The following is an 18358-nucleotide window of genomic DNA, read 5'->3' as shown; positions in this document are numbered from 1 at the left end:
AATTTGATTAGGAAATTATTTCTTAGACATAGCATAAAAGGCACAAACCACAAAGAAAGGGATTGGGAAAACTGGAATGGTAGACTGCACCCCTGTGAAAATATTTGCTGCCCCTCCCTACCAGGTTCAACTATGCGAGATGATACACCTTCACCCCATGTCACTTGCTTTTGCCAATGAAATGAGGGTATGTGCCACTTGCAAAGAGAAGCTTAAGACACTTCTTGTGGGTCTGCAGACTCTCTTTTCTCTCTGCTGTAAGAACAGCCATGTCCAAGATAGGAGCCAAAGTGAAGATATGAGTGAGAAATAAACTTTTGTTGCAGTAAACCCTGAGATTTGGGAGTTTTGTTATCACAGCATGATTTAAGTTAAGCTGACTGAAACACTTAGCCACATTCAAATATAAAAACTCTGTATATATATACATATGTATATATGTATATATGTAAATGTGTGTGTGTATATATATACACATATGTAAAGGATACCATAAGCTAAAGATTAGGTATCGATGTTTTCAATGTATATAATCAACAAAGAAATTAGTATTATGGAAAACATAAAGAATATCTACAAATCAATAAGAAAAAAACAACTCAAGGGGAAAATGGGCAAAGAATATGAATAGCTATCTTGCAAAAATAAAAAACTAAGTGGTCTATAAATATACTAAAATAAACCCAACCCAACCTCATGAAAAAAAAGAGATCTATATATATGTACCTACCTATAGCAATTAACTTTGGGGAGAAAGGAAATGAGATAAGTTGTGAGGGTTCACTGTATCTGTAATATGTATTTTTTTTTAACTGTTTTTAAAACAAATTTGGTAAAAAAAAATGTTGACATTTGTTAAATCAGGTGGTGAGAAGTAACAATGTTGAGTTTTCCTGAAGCCTGTGATCCTGGAAAACAGTGATGGTTGAAGAAATCTCCCTGCCCACACTTTCGTGTTCAGGGAAAATGGCTTACTGCAAAGAACCACTGGTCTCCATGTATACAGATAAGACTCTCAGATGCCACCTTGTTTATCTTAGATATGGCCAGATACAGATCTTCCAAATTGCCATTCTTTGCGTCATAAATGCTTAGCTGAACTGCTTGTCCCAACTGAACAGTGAGAACATGCATGTTGATCAAACTGAAGTTAAGCCTCTCTCCTAGTCCCAGGTCCCTGAACTTCAGCTAGCAGATAACTCTTTCTTCACACACCCTCCTCAGAACAGACTAGCCTCAGGGTAGAATGTTCTCTAATCTACTATGCAGTTTTGCTAGTCTTTCATCCCACTTCCCCACACCTTTCTACAAAACAAAGTCCCTTACTAACTCTTGAGATGCCTGCAGATCTTATGGTCAAAACATTCTCTCTATTGCAATAGTTCCTTTCCCTATCTTGCAATAATCCTCTTACATAAACCTCTCCTTACTAATTTTGGATTTGTTTTTTATTTGACCGTCCAGATACATGTACTTTTTTTGCATTTTGAATATTTCATGATACAAAGTAGATTTCTGGAGAACTTTTTGTATTTTGAATATTTCATCATACAAAATAGATTTTGAAAAACCCTTGTTAAATAGAAAAAATAGTTGACTAAAAAGTTGAAACAATTATTTTTCAAAATGTCTTGACAGGGACGCCTGGGTGGCTCAGTCGGTTAAGCGTCTGCCTTCGGCTCAGGTCATGATCCCAGGGTCCTGGGATCGAGTCCCGCATCGGGCTCCCTGCTCCGCGGGGAGCCTGCTTCTCCCTCTGCCTCGCCTCTCTCTCTCTCTCTGTCTCTCATGAATAAATAAATAAAATCTTTAAAAAAAAAAAAATGTCTTGACAAAAACAGCAACAGCAGGTGTAGGATTAAGAATTCCTGATTGACCACACTTGTCAGGGAACTCATGAAATACCAATGAAGGAAGAGAGAATGTTAAATCTGGGGAAGAAAAGATTCAGAGAACAGAGCACCTGTCTTCTGATATATGAAGGGTTGTTATGTGGAAAATGGAATAGGAAGTTCCTGTGTGTTGCCATTAAGTAGAACTGTGATTAAAAAAAAAAAAACAGTAGATGTGTGATTGGTAAACCAAAGTTTCAGGAAGAGTTCAGCACAATCTAATAAAGAACTGTCTAACAGAGATGTCCAAGGGTGGAATGGGTTACCTTGCAATTCATGAGCACTTCACCAGTGTCCAGACATGATCTGTATGAACGCTTAGAACACAAGTATTGAATGGTTGTTGGAACCATGTAACCAGACAGCTTCTGGATCCTATGATTCTGTCCACTGGACAGAGAACACCTGAGTGAACTTTATTTTAAGAACCAGGCCATCACTTATTGCCAAGATTTTCCAATTGCCAATAATTTCCAGTCTCATTAAACTCAGGTAGCAGAAAGAAGGGAACGGATACCTTCCATAAGGAGATATATGCTTTAAGAATTTTTTTTAAAAGAGGAGAAGGAGGGTGCCTGTGTGGCTCAGTCATTAAGCACCTGCCCTGAGCTCAGGTCATGATCCCAGGGTCCTGGGATCTAGCTCCGCATCCGGCTCCCTGCTCAGCGGGAAGCCTGCTTCTCCCTCTCCCACTCCCCCTGCTTGTGTTCCGTCTCTCTCTGTCAAGTAATTAAATAAAATCTTTAAAAAATAAATAAATAAATAAAAGAGGAGGAGCAAAATCAAAACAATCAATAAGCAAATCATTTTTTTTAAGATTTATTGATTTATTTAAGACAGAGAGAGAGACAGAAACAGAGACAGAGACAGAGAGAGACAGAGAGGCAGGGGGAGAGGGAGAAGCAGATTCCCCACAGAGCTGGAAGCCCAATGTGGGGCTCGATCCCAGGACCTGGAGATCATGACCTGAGCCGAAGGCAGACATTTAACCATCTGAGCCACCCAGTTGCCCCAAAAGAAATCATTCTTTCATCAGAATGGGCACATAGAAAGAAACAAAAATAATTCTTAACTCGAAACACCAGATATAGCTATGCTTCTGTGTTTAATAGTACTGCATCCATCTTAAAGCTTTTGTAAGACTAAGAAAACTGTAAAAAAAACATGAAGTCTCCACCAAATTATGTGATGACTGAATATTAGATAGGGCAATGAGAGGCTTTTTCTGAAAAAGTCATAACAGGAAATTGAATGACTGTATCAATCAATCCAATATAATCTAGACAATACAAGGTTCTGGAATAGCAAAAGAAAATGATATCTGATTTAAGAGTTAAGCAACTCTTTTAGACAAAGAAAAAAAACTGTTTTGCAGATTTTTCTGTCAATTACTTTCATATTCCAGCCTCCATGACCGTGAAAGCCACAAAAGGGGTATAATTATATTTCACAGAAGCTGTTCTTATTTTAAATCTACCCCTAATATAAAGCAGCCAACAGAGGAAATTATATTTAATATGACATCTGGCTTCTAAATGAAGATGCATCCTATTTTTATTCTAAAACAATTTTAATTTGGTTTGTAATTGAAATACAAAATTGATGTCATTTGGAGTTTCCTGTCCAAGAGAATTATATTTACAAAGAAAATATCAGAATATTTTCATGGTGCAAGATTATGCTTTTATGACAAGTCTGAATAGATATTTTGACATTAACATCTTCTAGGAGAATTTAACTTCTTTTTATTCATGAGATTATGTTTGCTTTCACTAAAATGAATAACATAGGATATTTGCTTTATCTTATGATGTCTTTTTATTTTAATATTTATCTATTTCCTAATCTTTTTAATCTATTGTTTTCTCCAAAGTTAATGTTTTTACTTATACCTCCTTCTGTTAAATAAAATTTCTTCACCTGTTTGCATTTCATCCCCCCTATTTTTCTCCTCCTTTCCTTTTATCTGTCTCTTGTTCCTTCTTTATTCTATCTTTGCAGCCAAAAGAATTCATAACTGTGTGGTACCAAGGGAAAGAACTAAATGTTAGTGGAACGAGTTACTTTGCATACAGAAAATCCTCCTTTAAGGAAAGACCAAAAGAGATTTAAAAAAAAATTTATCATAGAAGATAGTTAAAAGGTGAAGTGAAAAAATAATAAAAAGAATGCCAAAATAAACCAAAGTGAAAGTCGCTATTCAAAATCTAGCAAATAACATTAGTGACTATTACATTTACCAAAACAAAGCAAGTTATAAGTTCTATTTTTACTAAAATACTTACTGATGCTAATTAAAAATTAAAATATTTAGTGCTTACAGTACAGATGAAATGAAAATTTGATACTATGGGGAAATTATCATTAAGAAAAAGTTATTTCAGGGCGACTGGGTGGCTCAGATGATTAGGCGTCTGCCTCGGGCTCAGGTCATGATCCCGGGGTCCTGGGATCAAGTCCTGCATCAGGCTCCCTGCTCCTTCGGGAGCCTGCTTCTCCCTCTGCCTCTCTCTCTCTCTCTCTGTCTCTCATGAATAGGTAGATAAAATCTTTTGAAAAAAAGAAAAAGTTATTTCATAAGTGTCCAACTGATCTATTCTTAGAAAATAAGAGATTAGCCCATGAAAACTGAATCTAGTGAAAGCCTATACCCAAAGCAATCTCTTCTCAAAATAACCGGCCTCTTAATGTCTTCTTCAAATTATACATAGTTATTTCTGAGTTTAACTGAAAAACAAAAATACATTTACAATTTAAAATAAAGTTGATTATATGAAAAAGGTTGTTCCCCCAAAATATAAGACATTTTACCACATCATTCTTGTTATCATATATGCCATAATACAAATTTCGTGAAGATCCAATAGAGTATATTTGTTAGCATGCTGAAATGCAGCTGGCTCAATTAAAATGCCTGAATGATGCTTTTTGCCTGCAGCAGAAATTGTTATATAATTACCACAACGCATCTGCTATATTTTTAATTTTTTTTAACAAAGATGAACCCAGGTGATTTCTGGATAACTCTCTAATATGAATCAAGAAGGATAATTGTAGAAACTAAAAATGTAAATAAAAGATGTGGAACTCAGAGTAATTCAAGAATTTTGCCTTTGAATGAAATTAGTCAATTGCTTTTCAAGAGTTTAGGGATTTTGTGGTAGTTATTGAGAACATTTCATAGCAATATCCATCAAAAATAAACCAATTATAATAAACAATGTCATAATAAACTTACTGTATGTATCAAATCGAGTACAGGAAAATCAAATTAAGTTCAGGAAGACTCAAAATTGAGTACAGGAAGCTGAAGTGCATTATATATCAAATTCTAATTTCAGCTGTTTTTAATCTTTAAATTGATGAATGTTCCAAGTTAAAGAGGTTTCCTTTTTAGAAAAATAGAACTCTGAGAAGTATACAAACTTATCTTGATAATAGTTTACTTTAGTTCGTTTAAATACTTTTTTTCCAGTAGGCTAATATTATGTCTTCTACAGTCTTATTTTCCCACAATGTTTTTAATCTAATAAAAACAACTCTAAATGGTATTTATGGATCTTGTTAAGAAACCTTCAAATACAATGACTTAACAGGTTTATTCAATTATCCATTTGTGACCATCTGAGAGGAGTGGTTTGGCATTTTACTTATACAATGAGGTAAAAAAAAAAATTACAGACTACAAAGAACAGATAAAGTTGCAGACTGGAATACAAGGTTAAATTCAGAAATGTGTAAAATATTATATACATAACTACATAGGGAGAAAATATTCCCTGGCATTTTTCAGAGGAAATAATGTCATTTCTGATTCACTTATATTTGGCAATGGAAATACTGTTTCTTTAGATGTTCTGTCTAGGACCTATGAAAACTTTGAAGTCCTTCTAAAATGTTTTGCTTAGAAATAGTGGCCTTGGGTGCCTGGGTGGCTCAGTCGTTAAGCGTCTGCCTTCGGCTCAGGTCATGATCCCAGGGTCCTGGGATCGAGTCCCACATCGGGGTTCCTGCTCAGTGGGAAGCCTGCTTCTCCCTCTCCCACTCCCCCTGCTTGTGTTCCTGCTCTCGCTGTCTCTCTCTCTGTCAAATAAATAAATAAAATCTTAAAAAAAAAAAAGAAATAGTGGCCTTAACATCAGGGAAATCCAAATCAAAACCTCAATGAGATACCACCTCACACAGTCAGAATGGCTAAAATTAACAAATCAGGAAATGACAGATGTTGGCGGGGATGCAGAGAAAGGGGAACCCTCCTACACTGTTGGTGGGAATGCAAGCTGGTGCAACCACTCGGGAAAACAGTATGGAAGTTCCTCAAAAAGTTGAAAATAGAGCTACCATACGATCCAGCAATTGCACTACTGGGTATTTACCCCAAAGATACAAATGTAGGGATCTGAAGGGGTACATGCACCCCGATTTTATAGCAGCAATGTCCACAATAGCCAAACTGTGGAAAGAGCCAAGATGTCCATCAACAGATGAATGGATAAAGAAGATGTGGTATATATATATACAATGGAATATTATGCAGCCATCAAAAGGAATGAGATCTTGCCATTTGCAACGATGTGGATGGAACTGGAGGGTGTTATGCTGAGTGAAATAAGTCAATCAGAGAAAGGCATGTATCATATGACCTCACTGATATGAGGAATTCTTACTCTCAGGAAACAAACTGAGGGTTGCTGGAGTGGGGGGTGGGTGGGAGGGATGGGGTGGCTGGGAGATAGACATTGGGGAGGGTATGTGCTATGGTGAGTGCTGTGAATTGTGCAAGACTGTTGAATCACAGATCTGTACCTCTGAAACAAATAATGGAATACATGTTAAGAAAAAAAAAAAGAAGATAGCAGGAGGGGAAGAATGAAGGGGGGATATCGGAGGAGGAGATAAACCATGAGAGACGATGGACTCTGAGAAACAAACTGAGGGTTCTAGAGGGGAGGGGGGTGGGAGGATGGGTTAGCCTGGTGATGGGTATTAAAGAGGGCACATTCTGCATGGAGCACTGGGTGTTATGCACGAACAGTGAATCATGGAACACTACATCAAAAACTAATGATGTAATGTATGGTGATATAACAATAAAAATTTTTAAAAAAGAAATAGTGGCCTTAAAATATGTTGAAACCACAAGAATTGTATTTCTATTTGGAAGGAGTCAAAACTGCCCATATTTCAACAGATAACTCATAACAGCCATGTAGATGTTACCTTAGAACAACAGAATTGAGTTTTACAAAAAGAGGAAATGACTTTTGCAAAAACTGTGTAAGTTTTCTTAATTGTCAAGAATTCTACTCAAACTGAATAATATAGAGATGTTTTTTTATTTAAAAAGAAAAAACTATCAGAAGTATTTCAAAGGACTCAAAGGCGGAAAGTACAGTCAGACTTCCACAGCTGAGTCTTAGAAATTGGAATGAGATCAAAAAATAGTCTTTCTTCCTCCACTCCCAGCCTAGTTTCTGCTCCTTCACTCTCATGACCCAAACACAGCCATGCCTCCCAGCCCTAGCAAATTTATCAATTCATCTGCATTTCTGTGTCCAAATTACAAACCCTCATTAGAGAGAATCTAAACTGGTTCAATCGAGGCAATGCTCTGGTTCTCCCTGTTCTGATGTCTGCCCCTGGCCCACTAGCTGAAGTCAGTGAGGGGCAGGGATTTGTAATATATCTATAACTGCCAGCACTGCCCTTTCCCTCTAGAAAGGAAAAACTCCCAGAGAAGTGAGGTAATTTGGGCAACCAGTAATGCTATCTTCCAGAAATAAATGCTATTAACAATTCAGTCTGGGTGCGCCTGGGTGGCTCAATTGGTTGAGCGTCTGACTCTTAACTTTGGCTCAAGTCATGATCTCAGGATCCTGGGATCATGCCCAGTGTTAGGCTCTATGCTCTGCACGGAGTCTGCCTGTCCCTCTCCCTCTGCTCCTCTCCCAGCTCATGCTCTCTTTCTCTACCTCTAAAATAAATCAATATAATCTTAAAAACAAAAAACAATTCAGTCCGGTCCTAGATGTTTCTATATTCAGTCTGGTCCTAGATGTTTCTATATGTGCCTTGTTATTCATAAATGGGATCATGCACTACATACTATTTAGCAATCTTTTTAACTTTACACTGTATCTTGTATTTATTTCCACCAGGAATTTTTGATATATCATTGACACACAGTTATTTGTTAGAGCTGAATGAAGTAGCTATAAACCTACCTTGACTATTTTTCTGGTTAACATGGAAAGTTTTAAAGGTTTTGGAGGGCAGTCTGTAGCAGAGATTAAACAGTGTTAACATAGCTTGCATATACATTAATCAAGACCTCCCGAGACCAAATCCACAATGTTAAAATTAATATACTGTTTTGAAAAACAAAGCATTTAATTTACTTATTATTATATAATGAAATGAAACCCAAGTGAAATAAATTGGAGTTATTATGAATGAGAACTCAGCAGTTGTCCTTCAAAACATCAATATGTCCAAACATGATTCAGCAAGTTCCATTACCTATTGTCTGTACCAGAATACACTGAGAATATTTCTTGCACCAAATATCATACTGACCATGAAAATATGTCTCTTCTACCTTCATCATCACCCTTGACCATCTCACCCCACTACACCCCAGTTTAATTCACAAAACTAGAAAGTGTGCCAAGGACAAAGTATTGACTAATACAGTACCTGACACAAAGTGAGCATTCCAAAGAAGCTTGAGTGAACACATAAATGAAGTTATAAATATATGACTGAACACATTGTGACAGCTCTTAAGGAGTCTTTTGTAAATACCCCCCTTCCACCCTGGTACAAGATGAAGAAAACGAACATTTGAAAATAAAGGTGATAAAACTTGGAGCCAATCCAATCACCATAATCCCTTCCCAAATTCAACTGGTCAAACACAGCTTTGAAGCTACAGAATTGTTACTATGAAAGTTGTTAAAGTGGGGGAGTAGAAACCTTTCCCACTGTTATTCCCACCTCTATACTTCTATAACTTGCAGCCATCATTCCTCTTATTTACCCCCTACTTAGTCTCCATTAAAAATATTTGGTGAGGTTCTTGTCCATTATTTGAGTGTTGACCCCAGCTGTGACACATAATAAACCTTCCGGATGTTTCTCTCCCAGAGTGAGTTAAGTGCTTAAGGAGGCTTATTTGTTCTCAAGGCTGAGCAACCACTTAAGTCCATTACAATGGAAAGAGCGGTTTAAAGGCAAGTATGAACTGCTAGAAACAGATGCCTAAGATAACAGAGTTGTCTTAACAATTTTAAGAGGGCAAAAAATTCAAATTAGCCCCATGAAACCATCTGTTGAAAACCACCAACCTGACAAGTTCACCTCTGGACTGCTTGATTCTCTACGTTTTTGGCATTTTTGAGTTATTTTCTTTAGTAATTCTACATGAAAAGCCACAGAAAAGAACAAGAGTAATGAAAGAGAAGGGGGAAATACTGCAGTTTATTAGAAATCAGACTTCTCCAAAAATTTAAAATTTATTTCACAATACAATTAAGCATAATATTTCAGGGAGAGGATTCATTCTAAGTGATGTAATGCTGGCCTTGTTTATTCACAAAAATTCTGACTAGCTTAAAAATAAATTATAACGAGTATTAAGGAGGGCACTTGTGATGAGCTCTGGGTGTTATTTTAAGTGCTGAATCACTAAATTCTACACCTGAAACTAATATTACACTGTATGTTAACTAGAATTTAAATAAAAACTTGGAAAAAGGGGGGCGCCTCGGTGGCTCAGTTGGTTAAATGTTTGCCTTCGGCTCAGGTCATGATCCCAGGTCCTGGAACAGAGTCCTGTTTCGCGCTCCCTGCTTAGCAGGGAGTCTGCTTCTCCTTCTGCTCCTCACCCTGCTCTCGTGCTCTCTCTCTCTCTCTCAAATAAATAAATAAATAAAATATTTTTAAAAAATTAAAAACTTGGAAAGAGGGAAAAATTTTTAAATAAATTATAAAATAGACATTATTTTTGCTGAATTTTACACTCCTGCCTAATAGACTTACAGGGAGATAGGACAGATGAACATTGTTTTATAACTCTTAAATTCTTCCTGTGCCTAACATAGTGGTATGTGATTGTGAATTGTTAAGCTGAAATTTTATGATACGCAAAGCTTAGTGCTACTAAGATTTCATTTCAAACAACAGACCAAGAAAATAAATCCTACTTGCAGAAGACAATGCTATATTAAATCAATGTCCAGGAAAAAAAAAAAAAAAAGACTGATGAATCACTGACCTCTACCTCTGAAACCAATAATACATCGTATGTTAATTAATTAACTTTAAATAAAAATTTTTTAAAAAGTCAACATCCTAAATACTACACTCCTCTTTTCCTTTACTTTTTTTACCCTCATTTCTACTTATTGAGAGCAAGAGAGGGTGACAGGGAGAGGGAGAGACAGAGAGAAAACTCCTGCCATCGTAAAAGACCATGTTTTATTCTAACAATGAGAAACTATTACCTATTGACTCTCCTCTTTCAATAAGCACTGTTTTGACAAAATGATCTGAAGCATCTACAAATTACAAAGCACTAACTCAGTTAACTTTGGGACTAAATCATAGCAGACTTTTTAACTCCTTACCATTAAATCTGCTCATCCTGCCAAAATGTGTTGTTGAAATTTTACACATGGAGCCCAAGAGAATAAGGTACAGTGTTCTAGCACTCTTGGTTATGTCTGGGATAACAGCCTAATGAAAGATGGAAGTATGAAAACTAAAATAAAATAAATTCTTGCCACCTAACAGAGATTTGAGTTTATTCAATTTCTTGTTCACCTGATACTTTTCACATTTTTTGTGGCAGGTATGACATGTTCAGCTTTCCAAAGAGCTACTTCTTGGATTCAGATAGTGCAAGAAAGAATTCTAGCTGTTACAGCAGGGGTTAAAATGCGCAAATGCCTGCAGCAATTCACTCTCTGACTAAGCTGTCAAAACATTTAAATTGTGTCCCTGTCGATCCTCCCTTCCTCCTCCACCCTCTCCCTGCAGGGGCTCCCAGCACTGAATCTTTGTCAAAAGAGAAGACACAGTCAGATTAGGAAACTACACATTTCTAAAAGATTGCCACATTTTTGGGTTGCTTGTCATGTTTATTTCTTTATGTCATTTTTGTATAATCCTTGCTGATTCTTTTTAGTTTGATTTAGTGGAAATGTCCATATTTTAGGTTAGTTAACAACTTAACAAAAGACATTACATTTGGTTAGTGATTGTGCTTAAAAAAAAATTCAAATAACTGGAGACTCACTGTCTCTGAACCATGAGGAAAATAAGCACTTTGCAGAATCACTTTATAAGTACTTCCAACTGGTAAGTGAGACTGTAGAATAAACTGTAGCAGAGAGACTTCACTAAACATGTTGCTGAAATACTGAAATGTGTACAGGGGAACAAAGAGTAACACAAAGAATGCTGAGCCACAAAACATCACCTTAAAATTATAAATAATTAAATAAATATTATTAAAACAGAATATATTATATAATAAACACATCATGCAAAAATTATTAAAATGTTAGAAAATATTTATTATTAAGCACCTGCCAAGAACCAGGCTCTACTATGCCTCTGATTATTGCATTTAGTCTTCACATATCTGGCATTCACTGAGTGCCTACACCGTGCTAAGTCCTGGAATACCAAATGAAAGACACAATCTTTGTCCCTCCAGTAGCTCACAGTCTAGGGAGGGGAAAATGACCAATAAACAGTTGTGAAATGAGGTCCCATGGACCTATGCACACTTACAAAGGAATCTAAGAAAGGACGTCCAGCCATGATTGGAGGAGTTGGAGATATTCACCAAATACCCGCTTTGTAAAAAAAAAAAAAAAAAAAAAAAAAAAGGTGGAGGGGGTGAGAGGTGGGGAATCCCAGCCTTAAAGAATGAGAGCCAGAAGATAAAAGGCGTGGGTGGGAACTAGAGAAAAAAGGAAGCTTTTTCAGGCCAAGGAAGCAGCACTACAAAGGCAGAGGATTACGAGAAAGCAATGCACATTTGGGGGAGCTGCAAGTGATTATTATTAAAGCTCAGGCTGGAAGATGAGGGGAGGAGGCATTAATGCAAGGCTTGGTGTGCCATGCTAAAGAGTGTGGGCTTTTCCCTGGAGGCAGAGGGAGAACAACGTGATTTTTAAGCAGAGTAGCTAAGTAACTGTATTTTTAATCTAGAAATAATGATAATCATAGATATCCTTTACTGAGTGCTCTTGTGTGCCATTCATTTTATACTACTCATTCTTTTTTTTTTAAGTAGGCTCCACACCCAATGTGGAGCTTGAACTCACAACCCTAAGATCAAGAGTCACATGCTCTACGGACAGATCCAGCCAGGCGCCCCTATGTTATTCATTCTTATTTAACTCTCTTTACCATGTTATAAGTAGGTATTATATCCTCATTTTATAGATAACTGATGCTCAAAAACTTTAAGGAACTTGCCCAAGTTTATCTAGCAGCTAAGGAAAGAGGCTTAATTTCACAATGTTCTCACTTTCCCACCCTAGCTCTCAAAATAACTATTGTCATGTGGTTAGAAGCAGGTGTTTTGGAAACCAAATGACTGGGCTTGAATTCCCTGCCACTTTACTTTCTCTGTGACTGTACAGCTTGTGCCTCATTTCATCATCCATAAAATGGGTATAATAAAATCCACCCAAAGGATAAATGAAGATAAATAAGGTGGTGCACAAAGCAGTTAGCACAAAGCCTAGCCCATAATGTAATGCTAACCATCAGTAGAGTGTGGTACTAGACTAGCCGCTGTGCTTAAGTATGTTTTATACATCCACGTAAATCTTTATAAGAACCAGACAAGGTGGGCATTATCTTCATTTTATAGATAAAAAAAAAAAAACAAAAAAAACTGAAACTTAGTTAAATTCAGTCACTTGCAAAAAAGTCACATAACTAAATGGCACAGCTGATTCTGCCCTAAAGCCTATACTTTTTTTCATAATGCAGAATATAGTGTACCAGAAACAGTCTCTTGTGCACTATACAGGATAAATTAAAGAGATAAGATAGGAGGCAGGGGTTAGAATATTTAAGAGGCTTTTGTATAAATCTAAGAGAAATATGTCAAGAGTCTGAATTAAGTTAGTGGTTATGTGGAATAAAATAAGTCAGTTAAGAGATATCGACCAGATTAAATGAGTAAGACTGGGATGGCAGATTGAATGTTGAGAAGTAAGGGAGAGAGCTAAGGAGGGCTTTCTGGTTTTTGGTTTGGGTCACTGGGCAGATGATAGCCCTGAGATAAAAAGCAGAATGGGAAAATTGGAATTGGAAATGTCTTGGATAATTTTTATTGACTGAATGAACAAATAAATAATTTCAATTTGGAATATATTAAGTTCACTTACATTCAACATCTAAAAAAGATAAACAGTAGTCTAGCAAATACTGGACAGAATTCTGTACTAAAGAAAAAGGGAATATAAATAGGTAGTCTAAATCACTGCATGTGTAAATAGCATTTCTAGAGAGACTAAAATAAAAACAGAAGAGGATCAATGATAGAAATTTGGAATTAGGGAAGAACCTTTTTTCCACTAGACTCAAATTAATATGTGGAGGAATTCCACTTGAGTAGTGTTCTTGGCCTATTTCTCCACTTGTTACATCCTACAGGGTGAGCTGTAGGGAAGGAACTGAGGACGTAGCCTCTTTCTCTCTCTTTGACTATCAGCCTCTCTTCGGGTCATTCATTGTCCCCACTCCCCAATGTCTCAAACTGTGACTAGGAGAGGGGGTTTAATTCTACTGCTAAGTATTTCATAGCCCATTGTAAATACCCATTCAAAGACACATTTTATAATTAGATTTATCAGCAATGAAGGTGGGTCTTTATCTCCATGTTTTATTCCTCAACTGATTTTAAACTTAGGAGATGAAGAAAGAAGTCCACTTTGTGGACTCTCTAAAACCCACATAGCTGGGAAACCCAAAACTAAAGCAGCAAGAAAAAGAAAAGGAGTCCATGAGGAAGGAAAAGAATGTACAGTAAGAAATATAGGAAGAAAACCAGGAGAGAATATTGTTACCAAAATCAAAGGAGGAAGAATCTTTTTTTTTTTAAGATTTTATTTATTTATTTGACAGAGAGAGATAGTGAGAGCAGGAACACAAGCAGGGGGAGTGGGAGAGGGAGAAGCAGGTTTCCCGCTGAGCAGGGAGCCCGATGCGAGGCTCGATCCCAGGACCCTGAGATCATGACCTGAGCCGAAGACAGACGCTTAACAACTGAGCCACCCAGGTGCCCCAAAAGGAGGAAGAATCTTAAACAAAAAAGTGGAATGGCCAATAGTGTCAAGTGCTATTAAGGGAGTATAAGATCCAAAACTAGTCTACTAGACCTGGTCATTGAGAACAGGTTCAAGGGAATGACAGAAACAGAAATATCATAATATACAGAATATAGTACATAGGTTACAGTGATGGTCCCAATTTTTTATGCTTCCTTATATTCCTGCCCTCTAGTACGGCCCCCTCCCCAAACTGATAGTTGGCCTGGCCATGTGACTTGCTTTGTCCATTGCGACATTAGGAAATATGAAGTAAGCAGAGGCTTCAAAAAGTGCTTTCATGTTTCAGCTTTCCGTCTTGAACCCTTCCCAACACAGGAACATTGCCAGGTTAGCTGTCTAGAAGGATGTGAAACACTCCTTGTGGAGTCAAGTTGACTGCCCCAGCCAAGGCCATCCTAGACTAGCTAGCCCTCAGGCAACGCAAAAGCTGACCACCAACACTTGAGCAAGCTCAGTCAAGATCAGCCAAATCCAACCACCCATAGCCTCATGAAGAATAATAAATGCTTGCCACCTCAAGCTACTAAATTTTGTCATGGTTTATTAATAATAACAGCGAACCAGTATAGAGTAAGGTACAAACAAGCAAGCTATAGTGGGTTGTTGTAACAACCTTATCTCAGAAACTCAACCAGCCTAATTATCTTGTTTTTATTTCTGAGTCTCTTTAATTTCTTATATTTATAATAGAACTCCCCCAAACCAGTCTCTCCTCATAAATCATCATAGACTGCTTTCTAGTTTCTCAAGCCAGCATTTCTTCCCCCTATTTCAGATTCTGACTATGTACAATCCTTTGACTTTTTTCAACCTAGACTAAAAAGGACATTTACAGTCTGGACCCTATCTCTGCCGCCACCCAAACTCTTCACTAGAAGATTACATCAGAATATAAAAAACAAAAATCAAAAGAAAACAACAGCTCTTCAACAGAGGTAATAGGGAAAATAGAGAGGAATGAGAGAGGACACAGAGATGTTTGGTCCTGAGGGGGAAAGAGGAGGGGGACTGGGTAGACAGCATCAAACTTACTAGCATATGGGATGATTAGTATCTAGCTTCTAGGAAAATTCATTCATAGAAGGAGGTAATAGAGCAAGTTGCTCAAGGAAAATGGGCCAGGTCTGAAATAATGTTTGAGCAGCAGCAGTGAAAGATAATTGCCCAGAAACACAGAAACATCAGTAAGTGGGCTACTGCTACTGGAGATGATGAATCTACAGTAGAACAATCCACATATAGGTGTGACTTACAGCAACATTGCCCTATAGGTGGTTAACTAACACCGTGCTGCAGTTGGGAAAAGTGAACAGTGCAGGACTGTTGGCAAAGTATTTGATGGTATTGGTGCAAATTACTGAAATGATAGTCCTTAGAGTATTTTGTTTCCTTGCCAGGAATCATCATTCCCCTATTACACCACCTCCCCGTCTCATCCTTTCTTCCTCTTCTTCCAGTTAACTCTTAGCATTCTATTAGATCCCAGCATAAATATCATTTTACTGGAGATACCTTCCCTGAACACACCAAATAGGCTAATCCTCTTCTCTTATACTTTCTTTAAAAAAAAAAAAAGATTTGATTTATTTGAGAGAGAGAGAGAGTGAGCATGAGCAGGGGGGGGAGGGGCAGAGGAAGAAGCAGACTCCCTGCTGAGCAGGGAGCTGACGTGGGCTTGGGCTCACTCTTGCTCTCTCTCTCACAAAAATAACTAAATAAATAATCTTAAAAAAAAAAGATTCATTCAAACAAGAATTACATATGGATACAAAATCCAGGAGGAAGTTTAATAAGAAGCAGGATATATGCATAGCCCCAAAGTATTTCCCCACAGATTTAGTGGTTGAAAGAGGGAAATAGTAAATATACAGTGGAGAAACCAGAAAACACTTTGATTAGGTGATCAAATTAACATCACCAATAAGGGGAAGGCAAACATTGTACGCCACCAATTGTGGTACCCTAAGAAGGACACATTGCTGATGTCATATGCATTTGGGGACTCATGATCTGAGTCCAGTCATCAGGCAACACCAGACAAACCCAAAGTAATGAACTTTCTATAAAGTAACTGTCTTGTATTCTTTGAAAATATCAGTATCATCAAAGATAAAGAAAAACTGAGGAAATCTTTCATAATTGGATACTAAAGAAATAAGGCAACAAATTGCAATATGTGATCCTGAACTGAATCCCATATTGGAAGGGAAAAAGTGCTGTAAGAGACATTATGAGGGCAATTGAAAAATTGGATTATGAACTGTAGACTGGATAAAAATACTGTTTCAATGTTAAATTTCCTGAATTTGACAACTGTACTATGGTAATGTAAGAGAATATAATTTTTCTTAGGAAATACATAATAAAGTACTAAGAGGTCAAAGGGAATGACATTACAACCTACTCACAAATGGTTTATAAAAATAAATTTAAATGACATATATTTGGAAAGAATGAGAGACAATATAATAAAGCAAACATGGCAAAGTGTTCAAAATGGCTAAATCTGGATAGAGTATCTGGGAGCCTTCTATTATTATTTCAACCTTTTCATATGTTTGAAAGAATTTCAAAATAAAACTTAAAATCAAACAAAGGTACCACTCTGGTGGGGGATATTGATAATAGGAAGGCTTTGCCTCTGTGAGGGCAAGGGGCACATGGGAAATCTCTGTAGTTTCTCCCCCGTTATGCTGTGAGCCGAAAACTGCTCTAAAAAAATATTCAATCTTAATTTTAAAAACATCAATGAACAAACACAAAAGACAAGAGAAGGACAGGAGTTCTGGGTGATGTAAAGTCCAAGACTTAATTTTAAGGTAGATTGCTCAATAGCCTAAGTGACAGATATCATTGTCCTCACTTTACTGAGAGGAAATTGGGATTCAAAGGCTTCAAGATCTGATGCTACCTAGCAAAGAGGAGATACGGCACAGGTAAGGAGAGAATGAGCCAAGTTCTTCCCTCGGCTCCACTTGCCATCCTAATTCACTCCCTCGATAGATGAGCTCACTGTAGGAAAAGCAGCTCCCTCACACCATTTCACCACCTCCTCCCACATCTGAAATGATGCTCTGCTCAGATCACTAATTGTCTCATTAAGGTTCCTGCATGCACAATTCTGTAATACTGGCCACATACATTGTCCTTTTATTTTATTGACATAGCTGAAGAAAAAGAACCCATAGTAAGATGTCTACTCCTAGCACAATTTTCCCCAACAATAAGGGAAACGATACCTTTTCATCAATGTTTGGTTTCAGCTTTAATAAGTGTGGCTTCTGGTTTTCTCAAGCTCCTTGCATACAATTTTATGAATTGGGTAATACCCTGTAACCCAATTTTCCTAACAGGAGGGTAATACTAGATCTAGATTATTGGACTGAGTTGAAATACTATCTAGAGCTAAGTCTTGTGCAACATATAAAACTTTTTACAGGGCACGTGGGTGGCTCAGTTGGTTGAGTGTCTGTCTTCGTCTTGGGTCATGATCTCGGGGTCCTGGGATGGAGCTCCCTGCTCAGTGGGGAGTCTGCTTCTCCCTCTGCCCCACCCCCTCAACCCCACTCATGCTCTTTCTCTCTCTATCTCAAATAAATAAATAAAATCTTAAAAAAAACCCAAAAAACTATTCTTGCAATACATATCCCCTAATCACCCACAATTCTTTCCTATACTAGCTTTCCCCCTTCCCAGTAATTTCTGGTGTTAACTTTAGTTTCTGAGTCTCCCACATTTCTTTTTACTACACAGTGGCACTCAGACCAAGTTAGGGGCAGTCCCAAGAAGAGCTCTGAAGTGGACAAAGATTATCTTTACTGCCCTCCTTTCCCCCTCTCCACACTCCTGCAGTCTACACCCAGCCTAGAATCCTGTAGTAGATGGCAAAAAATGGCATCAAATCCTTCCGCTCCCTGTAGCATTGTAGATCCTCCCATCAAAAGAGAGATTCTCTTTCCCTACCCTTTAAATCTGAGTTGGGCCACATGACCTGCCAAATGGGACAGCAGCAAACACGAGGTACAGCAGAGGCTTGAAGTGCTTGTACTTGTTCTCTTGCTGCACCTGGAAACCTGAAACCACCATTTCACAGGCCTGTTGTAACCT

This window comes from Neomonachus schauinslandi, chromosome 2, assembly GCF_002201575.2.
Source record: "Neomonachus schauinslandi chromosome 2, ASM220157v2, whole genome shotgun sequence".
Lineage (NCBI taxonomy): Eukaryota > Metazoa > Chordata > Mammalia > Carnivora > Phocidae > Neomonachus > Neomonachus schauinslandi.
This window is presented reverse-complemented; position numbering follows the sequence as displayed.